We start from the raw sequence: 11,940 nt of genomic DNA, 5'->3' as shown, positions 1-11,940 counted from the left end.
TTGCCCCTACCACTTAGCCCACAGCCCTGTGTTTTCCATGTTCACACTTATAGGCAGGGTGTCCCGATTCTTGTTAGAGTGTTAGGGCTTCATGGCCCTCCAAACGGAGGCTTTAAGGTAGTATGCTTATGTCTCGGTAGCTAGCTGGCTAAATTTTCCACCTTAAATAATGGAGCAGTTACATTCTCCAACACCATTTAAGGTGGAACAGGAAAATTAGAAAATGAAGCTGGTGAATAGCTGACTTCAGCTTCATATCAGTAAAGAATGACAGGAGGGCGATAATAAATCATTGTGACATCCCTCTTTGAAGGCATGTGATTCCCTAAATGTAACAAAACCCAGCAGTGAGGAACTGACCTTCCTCCTCTGCTATCACTGCAGACCGGCAGGCTCCCCTACAGTGCAGCGCTAGTAGCCTATTAATGAAGTAATGCTCTGCTTTATTTGAGGGTCCCATTTCGTAGGGATGGTTTCAACCACTACCCCTTGCTACTCAGATCCAAGGGACAAGGTGACACTCGAAAACAAGGGGTAGTAGAAAAAATACGTAATGGGATTGAGCCTAAATGTAAAACTCAGAACACACTTGTAGGCTCACAGGTCATTTTGGATAGTAAATAAAGTGACTATTTCCATTGTAGACAATCCCACCCCAGGTTCCTATCACTGTAAAGAAATCTAAGTCAGTAAGATTCTCTACAATAAAGCATCTCACATTAAACCACTCTAAATGACTTTGTTTACAACTCGGCAATCAAATGTTCCTTTATTTCTCTTTGTGAGCTCTGCTCTGGTATTACAATGATATTTTGGAAAGCGGTTATCAGCAAGTACACCCTCACAGAGTAGATAAACATGAAATAATCAGAATATAACAAAGCACAGCCTGTGGCCTGCTGAAGTAGTCTACACCATGTGTTACGTAACTGACTACGTTGAATGACATAAGTCCAAACATATTCAGACAAAAGCCCACTAGTCTTTAAATGTTAACATAAATAGCATTTCATTAAAAGTGGTAGACGATCCCTTTTAAAATGTGTGCCTTCAGTTCTTCACTCTCATATTCTCTCATATTCTTCACTCTACATGACTGAGTGTATATGGCTTATTCTAGTTTAACAGCAGTAAGTGAAAGATAATAAGTCTAGAGTTTAATAAGGGAATAATAAGCATTTCTATATAGTTCTATCTGCAGTAGAGCTGGATGTATTATCTCAGGTCATTGTATTTGACTGCAGATCTGAGAGTATTCTACTCAGGGGATCACCTCATCACAGTCAGTTCATGAATTTATATGAATTTGAATGAGATTTATGATAAAATTAGCTCAACTCCTATTGTCTGAATGTGGATTAAGAAAAAATGTTTTAGTTTCTCAAGGCTTTGTTATTTAAGATGAATAAAAAATAGAGGATATATAGAAAAATGTTAATCACAACCAGTATTCATTTGAGCTACTGTACCACAGTGAACTGTCAAAACACTATTATTATTATTATTATTATTGTTGTTGTTGTTGTTGGTGGTGGTGTTATTGCAACTACTACTACCTACAACTTCTACGTCTAGTACTACTTGTACTATTATCACTACTACCACTACTACTAATAAGTAATAATAGTAGCAGTAATATTAATAACGTTATAGTATATTATTATTATTATTATTATTGTTTTTGTTGTTGCTGTTGGTGGTGGTGTTATTGCAACTACTACTACCTCAACTACAACTTCTACTTCTACTAGTACTTGTACTATTATCACTACTACTACTACTATTAATAAGTAATAATAGTAGCAATAATATTAATAATGTTATAGTATATTATTATTATTATTATTATTATTATTATTATTGTAACAGCAACTACTACTACTTCTACTACTACTATTTGTACTTTTACCATTACTACTACTAATAATAATAAGCAGTAAAAGTAGTAATAATATCGATAATGTTATAGTATATATAATAATAATAATTATTATTGTTGTTATTATTCTGACTGTAATATAATGTTATTAATATATTTTGTTCTAGAATTTCTAATAATAATAGCTTACTTTCTTCTTCTTCTTCTTCTTCTTCTTATTATTTTTATTACTGATATTAGTAGTAGCAGTAGTATTTATCTATGATGTAATGACAAGAAACCAGTGGTAATAAATCCTAAGAAAACTAATAAATAAAGACCCTCTTGGTTATGGAGTAGGAAAGAGGAGCTGAGCTGAAAGCCAGGAGAAGGTGGGCATTGACTTGACCACCAGTGCTGACCCGCCAACAGGGGACTGTTATGGTTCACAGCCCAAACACTTTAGAATCTTGGACACTGTCTGATGACACCTTCGCTTGGTCAAAGCTGTGGTCATTCAGTAATGACTGATGAAGTGACATTCTAAGGTGTATGCTAACAGTATTAAATCTATGATTGATGGGTGAGTGATTGATAGATATAGAAAGAAAGAAAGAAAGAAAGAAAGAAAGAAAGAAAGAAAGAAAGAAAGAAAGAAAGAAAGAAAGAAACAAACAAACAAACAAACAAACAAAATGATGTACTATTTTTGTTATGTATTATTATTATTATTATTATTATTATTATTATTAGCCTTCTGCACAATTAACAAATCTTCCTAGAGACAAATGTTTATATATGGTCCTGTATTTCTATGTGGTCCTATATTTATGTCTTTTTTTCTAAGACTAAGAAAGTATTATCTAGAACAAATAGTTACGCATGAATTGAAAAGTAAAAAGAGGTTATGTTGGCCATTATAAAATTCTTAAGATGATCATCATCCCACCATCTGGAAGGACATTTCTGAGTACACAGTGTAGCAAATGAAGGCATGTTTTATCATTAGCGCTGAAGCCGGTTAATGGAAGGCAGATCTGATGGAAAAATAGCTGCAGGCAGGTATAAACACATGTGTATCTGTATCTGTGTACTTGTATCTGATCCAGTTTGCTGTTTACACTGAAAAGCACAACCTTGATTTGCACAGCGTTCCACCAGAGGATCTTCACGAGCACGGAATCCAAACAAGCAGGCCAAACACAGCAGATACCCACTTCAAGCTAACCACAAATATGTTGTCTTATTTATATTAATGTGAGGATGGTGATGCGGCCTGTGCGTAATTGAAAGCTTGCAGGACATCATACAAACAGGCACTTAATGATACGCTGCAGCTGAACTTCTTGGCCTGGTGTCATTTCTCTGAAAGAGGAGCGAGGAGAGAGGCGTGGGGGGGGTAATGTTTTAGTTTTATTGCCCTGTGACCACATCACAGTTTCACTGTGGTGGCTGTTCAGTCTTGTCAGGGGAGTGAAGATTAATGTTGTTTTGCTGAAGATGTCAAAGATACATGCATATTTATACCCAGAAAAAGGGATGTACAAGAATAATCAACAAATATTTGTGTATCACGTCCCGCAGTCCTCAATTAATCAAATGGGTGAAATCAGCCTGTAAGATCATGAGTCATCTGCTAGTTAAAAATGCAATATACTTCCCTTCATCACGAGGTTTTGGAAAGTTTAAGTCATTTCTTTCATTTTCATCTGGGAGTACTATTTATTGATTGATGTGGATCGATCATTCAAGTATATTTAGTTCATCTTTTGCCATAATTGATCTCTGCTGTTCTAAAATCTATTATTTTGATACTCTGCAATTGAAATGACTGGAAAATCCATGAAGTCCTCACTGAATCGCAAGCCTTGATGAGAAAAACAGGTCGGCAGCGACATCTGCTGGAAATATTTGGATTGGCAGTTGCCGAGTATGAAGTTTGCCTATTAAACGCTGCTCAAATACCTTCAGCGATGTAGTTACTGAAAACTTCATGTTATCTTCAAATAAATTTAGTCATATTAACTCACATGATACCTGGCAGTAACTTTATTCTTGGAGTGCAGCCTCAAATTTTCACATATTTTTGTTATAGCCTTGACACGAAAGCAGATCAGCTGATGCACAGTTCTAAATTAGAGGCTCTGGGCTCCTGTGTGGACCCATTTTATCAGCTCCACTCATCATATAGGTGCCCTTTGTAGTTCTACATTTACAGACTTCGCATACTTTGTTAACCTACTTTTCACCCGTTCTTTGATGGTCAGGACCTCCACGGGACCACAAAAGATGGTGGATCATTCTCAGCACTGCAGTAAAACTGCCGTAGTGGTGGTGTGTTAGTGTGTGTTGTGCTGGTACGGGTGGATCAGACACAGCAGTGTTGCTGGAGTTTTTAAACACCTCAGTGTCACTGCTGGACTGAGAATAGTCCACCAACCAAAAATATCCAGCCAACAGCAAGCTGTGGGCAGCATGGGCAAATAATACCTGGTGGTCCTCTGGGGGTCCTGACCATTGAAGAATGGGGTAATGGTAGAATAAGTTATGCAAAGAAACAGATGGACTACATTCTGTAGAACTACAAAGTGCACCTATATATTAAGCGGAGCTGATAAAATGGAAAAGGTGCACCTAATAAAGTGTTCAGTGAGGGAAGGTAATTGAGCTCTGTTCTGATTGACTGCCTTGTACTGTGTTCTGTTCACAAAGCAGTCAAGGCTGAAACAGGCCTTATCATTTCAGTGTGAGTGGGTGGGGCTAAGTACAGACATATGAAAATGTCAATATTTTGGTTGAATGATCCTTTTTGCAGCTTAGTTTCCATATAAGGACTCTAAATGTTGTAATGTTCTAATGTTCTAAAAATTTACCAATGTTTACAGACTACGTTAAAAAAAGCAACAATTTGATTTTCCATGATTTGTGCCATTTAACTTATTTCTAAACATACTTTTTATTTTTACTTGTTTTAAGTAATCTTTTTAGTATTTAAAATAATTATTTATTAATAATGTATTAATAAATAATTAGTATTATAGGTCTCAAATGCAAAATCAATATTATTTTCATGAAGATACACTATATGGACAAAAGTATTGGGACACCTCTCCTGATTACTGAGTTCAGGCATTTCAGCGTCACTTACTGCTAACAGGTGGATCAAATGAAGCACACACATTGTCTTGATAGACAAACGCTGGCCGTAGAATGGGTCATACTAATAAGCTCAGTGACTTTAAACATGCCACTGTCATAGGATGCCACCTCTGCCACAAGTCAGTTTGTGGAATTTTCTGTTGTGCTAGAAGCACCTTGAAGCAACAGCAGGTCAGCCAAGAAGAGGTAGTCCATGAAAACTCACAGAGTGGGGTCGCCGAGTGCTGAACCACACAGCGCCCATCCTCTGTGAAGTCACTCATTAAAGAGTTCCAAATTGCCTCTGGAATCAACATCAGCAAAAGAACTGCATGTTAGGAGTTTCATGAAATGGGTTTCCATGGCTGAGCAGCTACACACAAGCCTAAGATCAAAATGCACAGTACCAAGCTTCGGCGGGAGTGGTATAAAGCACATCACCACTGGACTCTGTAGCAGTGGAATCTTTGGTGTAACGAATCACTCTTTCCTCTCTGGCCTTACATATGCTTTCTACATGAATGGGCAAAAATTCCCACAGACACTCTCCAAAATCTTGTACAAAGCTTCCCATAAGAGTGGAAGCTGTGACATCACATCCACAAAGCGGGGATCAACTCCATCTTAATGCCTATGGATTTAGAATGGGATGTTATAAAAGCAAGGTTCCCAATACTTTTGCCTGTGTAGTGTATGTCAATAGTAAATAATTCACTTTTTCACATTCTTGGAAGAAATGTTCTTCACAAAGTTTTGTCAAACATTCTCTTTGAATTCAATGCAATCTGAATCATCAGATTCATGGGGTTGAGGAAGGGGTTTGAATTATACATTTGCAGAAAGCTCTCGAATTCCCAAAACTTACATTGTGTAGTTTTCATTAACACTCACATAAAGCATATTTAAATACATAAGTATAGTAATAAAAACGTTACTTTAATTTACTATTTAACCGTTACATATTCTCCTCCTCTGCTAATAGTAATAATAATGCAAGTTCTAATAGTTAGAACTTGAGTTCTTGTTAAACGCACAATTTGTTGTAAAACACATGCAGGTTTCACAGGGTCATTGCTTGTTCTTCTTATAGGCCTAACATGATAGTTCCATCTTTGTAGAAATGTTTGAATATTACTGATCACACAGGTCTGACCCTGGTCCTGGAGAACCCCTGACCTGAGCCTTTTGGTGTGTTTCCTGCTGTAACACACTGACGTCACTCACTTCAGCTCAGGAAGCCCTTGTTGCTGAGCTGCTTAGTTGGACAGGGATATTCCATAACCAGCACTGGGAACAACTGCACTAATGTAAGAAGACTGACAGTTCTTTTTAGGAAAGCTCCAACAGACTTGCTAATGTGGCTAAAAGATAATGGAAGCTGATGGATGCTTATAACTGCCAGTTAGCATAAAGTCATTTGCATATTCATAACTGATGGTTTTGCACTTCATTAGCATTTTTGACACAAATGGTCCTTCAGCATACTTGCTACCAGCTACTATATTCAACTCTCCACTTCCTGTGCTGAGAAAGTGCCTTCCAGTATGCCTTTATATCCTCTGAACAAGGAAAAGTATCACCCAGTGGGTTTAAATGTGGCTTTAATGGTATACAGTAAAGATACAGAGCAACAGGTGGGATCTGTCTGTAACCATCTGTCAGCATGAATGAATTGGAGGCTTACTATACACTGAAAAAGGGAACAACACACACCTTCCCTGAAATGACGTCATCTGGATGGCAGCATATATTGCCAAAACATGTATACATCGTTCTGCATTAATAGTGCCTTTACAGGCGTGCATGTCACCCGTGCCATGTGCACTAATGCTACCCTATACCATCATGAATACTGGCTTTGATATCAAGCTGAGTGGACTTTATTCTTGAGGACACAGTGTCCATGATTTCCGAAAAGAAATTCAAATGTTGATTCGTCTGCAGAGGGTGGTGCAGACAGCCCAGCACATCACTGGGGTCCAGCTCCTAAATCTTTAGGACTTATACACCAGCTGCTGCCTGAGGAAGACCAGAAGAATTCTGAAGGATTCCACCCACTCAAGCCACTGTCTGTTCTCACAGCTGCCGAGCAGGAGGAGGTACAGAAGCATAAAGTCCAGAACCAGCCGGTTCTGAGACAGTTTCTTCCCCTGGGCCATGAGACTGCTGAACAGCCAGTAGCACTGGTATATTGGTTTGTAGTCCTGGCACTGCACCTCTGAGTCATCATCTCCATGGACAATCTAAAACCTCATCCACACCAACAGGCTCACTCTGATCTTACCGCACCTTCAATCCAGCAAATCTGTGCTTATACATATAGATTGATGTCTTGTACATCTTCTATCCATATCCTGTACAATCTGGAAGATTTCTATATCAGTATCTTATCCTGCGTCTACCTGAATCTCATTTATTGTATACCTCAAACTAACCGCACATACCAAATGCACATACTTTGGAATAGTGCAATACTAGTGTATATTGTGTATATGTGTATATTCAGAGTCAGTATATATATATATATATATATATATATATATATATATATATATATATATATATATATATACATATATATATATATATATATATATCATATAAATTCTATATCTACATGTGATGTGGCAGTAAACATGATTTGATTTGATTTGTCTGACCACACTTCTCCACATCCCCTCAGTCCATTTTTCATGAACTTGGGCCCAGAGAAGGTGGCAGCATTCCTGTATCCTGTTCATGCACAGTTTCTTCTTTGTGTTTAAGAGTTTTAACTCTGGGGATGCAGTGGTTAACTTTTCACAGTCAGTGGTTTCGGAACTGTTTCTGAGGCAATGCAGTGATTTCTACAACAGAATCATGTCTGTGTTTAATGCAGCGCCACCTGAGGGCCCAAAGATAATGGCCAGCAAATGCTGTTTTCTGTCCTTGTCCCTTACATACAGAGATTTCTGCAGATTCTCTGAATCTTGTGATGTTATTATGTATCATAGATGATGAAAAGCAAAAGTTCTCTGTTTTTTTATATTGAGAAATCTGCCCAGGTCTTTCACAGAGTGGTAAACTGCTCCTCATTTTTACTTCTGAAATACTATACAATCCTTGTCAAATATTTAAAAAACCTAATTAATAAAAAATAAATAAAATAGAAAATAAAATAATAAATCACAGTGTTTAATAACTAATAAATGTCATTATTACTGATTATTGTGGCTGCAGTGTTGAATTAGGTATTATATTGTACTCCATATTTAGTGGGTGTAATATGTCTTGATAAGTACTTTATATTAATAGTTATTTCTCAGTATTAAGCTCATATTATGTTATTAATAGGACATAATTAATATAATAGATTCAGAAATATATAAAAATGTATTAATGACCAGATGAAGGTTAAATGATTCATTTCTCAGCATTATTAAACCTATATTAAGTTATTAATAGAATAAATGTAACTAGAGCAGGATATAATGATCTCTTTCAAGCATTATTAACACCCCCCCCATGTTCATAGTTCTTTTTAGCATTTTCAGAACAGAATACGAAATAAGACTGAATAACAATTCTATGAATACCATAATGAAGGTTTAATGAGCCTTTCTAGTTTTTTTATACACTCATGAAGTTATTAATAGAATATAATCAGTAGATTATATAATATATAATATGTTCTTTTCATGAGCGATGTTGGTCTGATAAGCATTTTTCAATATAATTACTATAAACACTGTAATTTTCTAAAAATATAAAAGAATAAATATGTTAATTAACATCAAGCTTGATCATTCTTATCAGCACCATAAAAAAATGCTCATGAAAATGTGTGACAAACATAAACTGCTTATTATGGGTGACACATAATTATGTGATTGAGTCGAGTAATTATAAACTGGTCTTGTCAGTTTTTAATGGTGTGATTTTACTCTTGCTATTATTTCTGAGCATGCCAGAGAAATCTGTTCCAAAAATATTCAGCTCATGCCTCCAGCTGCGGCCCACCAGGGGTCAGCCAACTTCCAGCTAAGTGAAGAGGGTGCGTTTTATTGGGCACTAACTCAGATCTGTTTGGATAGAGGACACAGTATAGCAGTGGCAGTAAATTTTAATGGTGTCCACTTTAAGCAGACAGCATGCGCTAAGCTAGGCATGGACTGGCCTGCGGCGTTTGGTGGGGGGTCCACTGACATCCCCTGACTGAAATATAACGAGCTGGAATACTAACGCTGCATCAAAGGAAAATACTGAGAGTATTTGAAATTATACTTATTCAGTTTTGTGTGTCCTCAAAGGATCCATATCTTTTTTTTCCCTTGAGGTCCACCAATGTTTGCATGTTTGTATGCACCAAAAACAACCATAAGTCATATTTACATAACCATTTTCCAACCTTACTTTATCCTAGTAAACAGGCTGTTTTTACTTTTTACATTGAGACTTATGTATCGCTGTTATTGGAACAAAACCTTGTACTTTCATAACGATAACTTTATAGGAGAACGAAAAACACACTCTACTTTAATGTAAGTCAATGGAACCAGACCTTTTTCCAAGTAATTCTGGGTGATTTCTGTTGGTCCTTTGATCATGAAATTTACACACAATGTAAAGGCCAATGGGTTTTTCAAATTATGTCAAAAACTACAAAAAACTGAGATACAAAATTTTTCAGCGTGAACAGGTGAGACTAAACTGCTGTAGACTGACTAGGTGCATATACAGTATCTCACAAACGTGAGTACACCCCTCACATTTCTGCAAATATTTCATTATATCTTTTCATGGGACAACAGAAATGAAACTTGGGTATAACTTAAAAGGCCAGTGTACAGCTTGTATAGCAGTATAGATTTACTGTACTCTAAAAATAACTCAACACACAGTCATTAATGTCTAAACTGGCAACACAAGTGAATACACCTCACAGTCAACATGTCCAGATTGTGCTCAAAGTGTCAATATTTTGTGTGACCACCATTATTATCTAGCACTGACTTAACCCTCTTGGGCATGGAATTCACCAGAGCTGTACAGGCTGCTACTGGAATCCTCTTCCACTCCACAGGTGTATGTTAGACACCTTGTACTCCTCCTTCTTCCACTTGAGGATGCCCCACAGGTGCTCAATGGGGTGTAGGTCTGGAGACATACTTGGCCCGTCCATGACCTTTACCTTCAGCAAGGCAGTTGTCATCTTGGAGGTGTGTTTGGGGTCATCATTGTGTTGGAAAACTGCCATGCGGCGCACTTTCTGAAGGGAGGGGATTATGCTTTGCTTCAGAATGTCACAGTACACAGTGGAATTCATGTTTCCCTCAATAAACCACTGCTCCCCAATGCCGGCAGCACTCATGCAGCTCCAGACCATGATGCTACCACCACCATGCTTGACTGTAGGTAAGAGACAGTTGTCTCGGTACTCCTCACCAGGGTGCCATCACACATGCTGGACACCATCTGAGCCAAACAAGTTTATCTTGCTCTTGTCAGATCACAGGACATGGTTCCAGTAATCCATGTTCTTGGACTGCTTGTCTTCAGCAAACTGTTTTCAGGCTTTCTCATGCGTCAGCTTCAGAAGAGGCTTTCTTCTGGGACGTCAACCATGCCGGCCAAGTTGATGCATTGTGCAGCCTTTGGTCTGAGCTCTGACAGGCTGACCTCCCACTTATTCAACCACTGTAGCAATGCTGGCAGCACTCATGCGTCTATTTTTTTAAGCCATCTGGATTTGACGCTTCTTTGGTCGACCCTGGCGAGGCCTGTTCAGAGTGGAACCTGTCCTGGAAAACCGCTGTATGACCTTGGCCACCATGCTATAGTTCAGTTTCAGAGTGTAAGAAATCTTCTTATAGCCTAGGCCATCTTTGTGGAGAGTAACAATTCTATTTCTCACATCCTCAGAGAGTTCTTTGCCATGAGGTGCCATGTTGAATATCCAGTGGCTAGTATGAGAGGATTGTGCCAAAAAAAAACAAATTTACAGCCCTGCTCCCCATTCACACCTGGAACCTTGTAACTCTAATGAGTCATATGGCACCAGAAAGAGACAAAGACACAATTGGGCACAATTTGGACATGCTGACTGTGAGGTGTACTCACTTGTGTTGCCAGTTATTTAGACATTAATAGCTGTGTGTTGAGTTATTTTCCCATGAAATGATATAATAAAATGTTTTTAGAAATATGAGGGGTGTACTCACTTTTCTGAGATACTATATATATATATATATATATATATATATATATATATATATATATATATATAGGTAAATGTATATATGTACATATGACTACTGCTATGATTCCATGTGTGTATGTGGGGAATGAACGGTACATTTAAAATCTTGGATAATATTTATAGATTACATCCTTCTTTAACTGAAAAATGAGGAAAAAAATTGACAGGGCCCTTTAAATGGATAATGCTTACAAATATCACAAGAAAAAAGGCACCTTCTGTAAAGCCTACTTACATAGACACGTAGACCACCCTGTTTTTCTTTAATTGCATCAAATTAGCTGTAATAGCTTTCGTGTTATTGATGTGCCTGTGCATGTAGGTACAAACACGCATGATAATTAGTGATAATGACATAGTCTCTGAGCGCTATGAGGTGAAAGAGTGAAAATGATGGGCAAAATAACAGAGCACTGTCTTTAACTAAATTATACAGGGCCTGATCAGCTGCTATATGCTGCTGGATAATGGGTCAGTAATCATACTCGATCAAGCATGCAGCCCTGTCTTCTAAATGATTACGTGCTATGTTTACTCCTTCAGTGGAGTCGCCTTATGAAGGTAAACGACTGATTGGGCAATCAACACCTCCGAAATTGATTTATGCTGGACTCATGTTGGCTGGCCCCCATCAGGTTGTGTGAGGGGGTTTCCAGGCAGGGTCCTAGCATATCAGGGGAGCACATTTCTGGTTCTTGGATCTGGT

This window comes from Pygocentrus nattereri, chromosome 18 (assembly GCF_015220715.1).
Source record: "Pygocentrus nattereri isolate fPygNat1 chromosome 18, fPygNat1.pri, whole genome shotgun sequence".
In the NCBI taxonomy this organism is placed as follows: domain Eukaryota; kingdom Metazoa; phylum Chordata; class Actinopteri; order Characiformes; family Serrasalmidae; genus Pygocentrus; species Pygocentrus nattereri.
Note: the sequence above shows the minus strand (reverse complement) of the source record.